The following is a 5,984-nucleotide window of genomic DNA, read 5'->3' on the forward strand; positions in this document are numbered from 1 at the left end:
TCGATAAAAGGAGACCAAACCTTTAGGAATTGGTCTGCTTTACCTGCTAGGACGAATCTCATCTTCGAGGTGTAACATTTCGGACTTGCTTGAATCCACATTTTAAGCGTTGGGGTGGGTGCGTTTTTCCAGAATTTGAGTATAAGTTTTTTTTGCCATTATCAAGCCATATTTAAGGAGAGAATTTTGGAACGAAGTCATCTCAGAGCAGGCCTCCATTGTTCCTAAAATAATCAATTCTGTGTTGGGATCCAATTTTATTTTAAATAATTTTGTGAAGATATCAAAAAGCCAAGTTTTTTTGGCCTTCCATCACAGCAATGTGATGGATGTTTATGTAAATTATGTTGTGTCTTGGGTCTATTTGTTTGTAATGTATGGCTGCAGAAACGACATTTCGTTTGGACCTCAAGGGGTCCAAATGACAATAAATTGAATTGTATTGTATTGTTGTATTGTATTGTAAATGTCTTTCCAAAATTTATGGAGTTTTATGCAGGAGACAAAGGAGTGTGCTATAGTTGCGTCTTGAGGGCAGGGATTCAGGTTTCTGGGTCATTGGGACCCCTTTTGTCGAAGGTGGGATCTGTACAAAAAGGACAGGTTGCACTTGAACCCAAGGGGGACCAATATCCTGGTGGGGAGATTTGCAAAGGCTACTGCGGAGACTTTAAACTAGAATGGTTGGGGGGAGGGACTCAAATAGAGAAAACTAATAGACAGTGTGCGAGGCAGGAGGCAGAGGAGTGAAGCACTCAGACCCAACATGTAGGGGGGAAGGAGGAAAAAAAGAATAAACAGAATAAGAGGTGTTGGTGTTAAATGTGTGAGCAGAGAGACAGAGGGGTGTAAAATGAGGGTAGAAGCAATAGGTAACAAGGTGAAAAGTAAAAGTGGCAGGCAGACAAATCCAGGGCAAAAATCAAAAAGGCCAACTTTTCAACATAATTGTATAAGGGGTAAGAGCGTTGTAAAAACAAGCCTGAAGGCTTTATCTCTCAATGCAAGGAGCATTCGTAATAAGGTGGATGAGTTGAATGTGCAGATAGCTATTAATAATTATGATATAGTTGGGATCACGGAGACATGGCTCCAGGTTGACCAAGGCTGGGAGCTCAACATCCAGGGATATTCAATATTCAGGAGGGATAGACAGAAAGGAAAAGGAGGTGGGGTAGCGTTGCTGGTTAGAGAGGAGATTAACGCAATGGAAAGGAAGGACATTAGCTTGGAGGATGTGGAATCGATATGGGTAGAGCTGCGAAACACTAAGGGGCAGAAACACTAGTGGGTGTTATGTCCAGGCCACCTAACAGTAGTAGTGGAGTTGGGGATGGCATCAAACAGGAAATTAGAAATGCGTGCAACAAAGGTAAAACAGTTATAATGGGTGACATCCATCTACATACAGATTGGGTGAATCAAATTGGCTGGGGTGCTGAGGAAGAGGATTTATTGGAATGTATGCGGGATGGTTTTCTAAACCAACATGTAGAGGAACCAACGAGAGAGCAGGCTATTCTAGACTGGGTATTGAGTAATGAGGAAGTTAGCAGTTTTGTTGTGCGTGGCCCCTTGGGCAAGAGTGACCATAATATGGTTGAGTTCTTCATTAGGATGGAGAGTGACATTGTTAATTCAGAAACAAGGGTTCTGAACTTAAAGAAAGGTAACTTTGAGGGTATGAGACGTGAATTGGCCAAGATTGACTGGCAATTGATTCTTAAAGGGTTGACGATGGATATGCAATGGAAGGCATTTAAAGACTCCCTGGATGAACTACAACAATTGTTCATCCCAGTTTGGCAAAAGAATAAATCAGGGAAGGTAGTGCATCCGTGAATAACAAGGGAAATCAGGGATAGTATCAAAGCAAAAGATGAAGCGTACAAATTAGCCAGAAAAAGCAGCCTATCAGAGGACTGGGAGAAATTCAGTCCAGCAGAGGAGGATAAAGGCCTTAATTAGGAAAGGTAAAATAGATTATGTGAGAAAACTGGCAGGGAACATAAAAACTGACTGCAAAAGTTTTTATAGGTATGTGAAGAGAAAGAGATTAGTTAAAGCAAATGTAGGTCCCTTGCAGTCAGAAACAGGTGAATTGATCATGGGGAACAAGGACATGGCAGACCAATTGAATAACTACTTTGGTTCTGTCTTCACTAAGGAAGACATAAATAATCTGCCGGAAATAGCAGGGGACCGCGGGTCAAATGAGATGGAGGAACTGAGTGAAATCCAGGTTAGCCGGGAAGTGGTGTTAGGTAAATTGAATGGGTTAAAGGCCGATAAATCCCCAGGGCTGGATAGGCTGCATCCCAGAGTACTTAAAGAAGTAGCCCCAGAAATAGTGGATGCATTAGTGATAATTTTTCAAAACTCTTTAGATTCTGGAGTAGTTCCTGAGGATTGGAGGGTAGCTAATGTAACCCCACTTTTTAAAAAGGGAGGGAGAGAGAAAATGAGGAATTACAGACCAGTTAGTCTAACATGGGGAAACAGTGGGGAAACTGCTAGAGTCAGTTATTAAAGATGGGATAGCAGCACATTTGGAAAGTGGTGAAATCATTGGACAAAGTCAGCATGGATTTACGAAAGGTAAATCATGTCTGACGAATCTTATAGAATTTTTCGAGGATGTAACTAGTAGAGTGGATAAGGGAAAACCAGTGGATGTGTTATATCTGGACTTTCAGAAGGCTTTCGATAAGGTGCCAAATAAGAGATTAGTATACAAACTTAAAGCACACGGTATTGGGGGTTCAGTATTGATGTGGATAGAGAACTGGCAAGCAAACAGGATGCAAAGTGTAGGAGTAAACGGGTCCTTTTCAGAATGGCAGGCAGTGACTAGTGGGGTACCGCAAGGCTCAGTGCTGGGATCCCAGCTATTTACAATATATATTAATGATTTGGACGAGGGAAATGAATGCAACATCTCCAAGTTTGCGGATGACACGAGGCTGGGGGGCAGTGTTAGCTGTGAGGAGGATGCTAGGTGACTTGGATAGGCTGGGTGAGTGGGCAAATGCATGGCAGATGCAGTATAATGTGGATACATGTGAGGTTATCCACTTTGGTGGCAAAAACTGGTAAGTAGACTATTATCTAAATGGTGGCCGATTAGGAAAAGGGGAGATGCAACGAGACCTGGGTGTCATGGTACACCAGTCATTGAAAGTAGGCATGCAGCAGGCAGTGAAAAAAGCGAATGGTATGTTAGCATTCATAGCAAAAGGATTTGAGTATAGGAGCAGGGAGGTTCTACTGCAGTTGTACAGGGTATTGGTGAGACCACACCTGGAGTATTGGGTACAATTTTGAGGAATCTGAGGAAAGATATTCTTGCCATAGAGGGAGTACAGAGAAGGTTCACATTCCTGGGATGTCTGGACTTTCATATGAAGAAAGATTGGATAGACTTGGTTTATATTCGGTAGAATTTAGAAGATTGAGGGGGGATCTTATAGAAACTTACAAAATTCTTAGGGGGTTGGACAGGCTAGATGCAGGAAGATTGTTCCCGATGTTGGGGAAATCCAGGACAAGGGGTCACAGTTTAAGGATAAAGGGGAAATCCTTTGGGACCGAGATGAGAAAAACATTTTTCACGCAGAGAGTGGTGAGTCTCTGGAACTCTCTGCCACAGAAGGTAGTTGAGGCCAGTTCATTGGCTATATTTAAGAGGGAGTTAGATGTGGCCCTTGTGGCTAAAGGATCAGGGGGTATGAAGAGAAAGCAGGTACAGGATACTGAGTTGGATGATCAGCCATGATCATATTGAATGGCGGTGCAGCCTCGAAGGGCCGAATGGCCTACTCCTGCACCTATTTTCTATGTTTCTATGAGATAAGCATTTATCACAGGTGGGAGAAACATTTAAAAAAAAATTCTTCAGTTTAGTTTACGAGTAAAATAGTCTATGTAAAATTGAATTAAGGTATGTCTTACATTAATCGAGCATTTGTGTACATAAAAACATAGAAACATAGAAACATAGAAAAAAGTTGCAGGAGTAGGCCATTCGGCCCTTCGAGCCTGCACCACCATTCAATATGATCATGGTTGATCATCCAACTCAGTATCCTGTACCTGCCTTCTCTCCATGTAGCCATGAAGTTTGTCTACCTTCATACATGAAAGTATCCTCAGCAGGATCAGGATCAGAGAAAATTATATGTCTAGAGAGATGTATTTAACTAAATAACAGTTGTATGAACTTTTGCAGCAGCAACATGCAGATCTTTAGTCAGGTTAAGGCTTCTCTTTCGTGCTCTTAAAATGTTGGTGGGAAACTACAAAAGTTCGAGACCTGTGATCCAGCTTCTCGGAATGTGTTGGGATACCTTATCTCAGGCAGTGTTGGCATCATTACATGTGAGACTCCTTCTTGTGTTTTATTACAGCGCCGGATACAGATGTTACCACAGGAAGTCCCGATGAGGAGGATAAATCAAGCTAGGGATCTGGATAAATCAAAGTGCAGGAAGGTAATGCTTTTGCTGAAACATGGAACATAGATCAGTACATCACAGGAACAGGCCCTTCAGCCCACAATGTCTGTGCTGAACATGATGCTGACCATCACTTATCTACCTGTACATAACCCATATCCCTCTATTCCCAGCATATCCATGTTTCTATCCAAAAGCCTCTTCAACACCACTCCTTCACCGCCCCTGGCAGTATGTTCCGGACACTCACTTCCTTCTGTGTAAAAAATAACTTGCTCCACACATCTCCATTAATCTTTGCATTTCTCACCTTAAGCTATGGCCTCTAGTGTTTGATTTTTCCATTCTAGGAAAAAGATTCCTACTATCTTTCCGTTCACCTCTGTGACATCTGTCTATATCACAGTTCCTCTACCTCTTGTTAACTGATGAAAGGTCTATACTCATCACCAGCAAAGTGACAATATCCTTTTGTTCCTAAACTCTTCTTCATGGCCTCGTTTGTGAAACAGGCAGCACGGTGACGCAGCGGTAGAGTTGCTGCCTTGCAGCGCCGGAACCCAGGTTAGATCCTGACTGCATGTGCTGTGTGTACGGAGTTTGCACGTTCCTCCCGTGACTGTGTGGGTTTTCTCGGGGAGCTCCGGTTTCCTCCCACACTCCATAGACGTGCAGGTTTGTAGGTTAATTGGCTTCGGTAAGATTGTAAATTGCCCCTAGTGTGCAAGATAGTGCAAGTGTATGGGGTGATCGCTGTTCGGCGTGGACTCTGTGGGCTGATGGGTTTTCGCGGTGCAGCAAGCAGATGATAGGACTTATCCTGCTTAAATTAGAATGTAGAACATAGAACAGTACAGGAACAGGCCCTTCGGCCCACTGTGTCCATGCTAGACATGGTTCCGACGTGAATTCTGTGCAATCATTTTGACGCTGTACATATATGCTTGGTTCCATTTCTAAGCTCTTTCCTTTGTGTTAATTCAGCATCAACTCCAACGGGAATACAAGTGGAAGCAAAAGACAGCAAAGCAGAAAATAAATTTAAATCACAGAATCAGGAAGAGAAAGGGGAAAAAGAATCAGAAAATGACTGAGAAAAAAGAAGAAAATAATTGACAGCTTTAAACAAAGCTTCAGACAAAGGCAAAGACACTATAGGAACAAATGGTGTAAATTATAACATGGGGTTGCCAGCACGGTGGAGTCACAAGGAACTGCAGATGCAGGAACATTGAGCAAAACATAAAGTACTGGAGGAACTCAGTGGGTCAGGCAGCATCCGTGGAGGGAAGTTCAAGGGTCCCGACCCCAAAGGTAATTAGTCCATTCCCTCCACAGATGCTGACTGTCCCGCTGAGTTCCTCCAGCACTTTGTAATTTGCATGTATGGTGGATCATTATTAAAATGAAAAGTAGCACTCAATGATGAAAGGATTACTGTATAAAGAAATCCTGGTCATATGATGATCAATTCTACACTGATAATTTCATAAGTTTTACAAATGAGACAAAGTGACTGCGCAAATGGTC

The 5,984-nt window shown here is 42.5% G+C and overlaps 1 long non-coding RNA gene across 1 annotated transcript; it reads left to right on the forward strand.

The window, feature by feature from the left end:
- The first annotated feature begins 4,293 nt into the window (after positions 1-4,293).
- Positions 4,294-5,512, forward strand: LOC116984460. The gene is made up of 2 exons (XR_004415034.1): positions 4,294-4,490; positions 5,439-5,512. It is a non-coding gene; the product is annotated as an uncharacterized LOC116984460 (long non-coding RNA).
- Positions 5,513-5,984: the final 472 nt, after the last annotated feature.

The sequence above is a fragment of the Amblyraja radiata genome, chromosome 20 (genome assembly GCF_010909765.2).
Source record: "Amblyraja radiata isolate CabotCenter1 chromosome 20, sAmbRad1.1.pri, whole genome shotgun sequence".
Lineage (NCBI taxonomy): Eukaryota > Metazoa > Chordata > Chondrichthyes > Rajiformes > Rajidae > Amblyraja > Amblyraja radiata.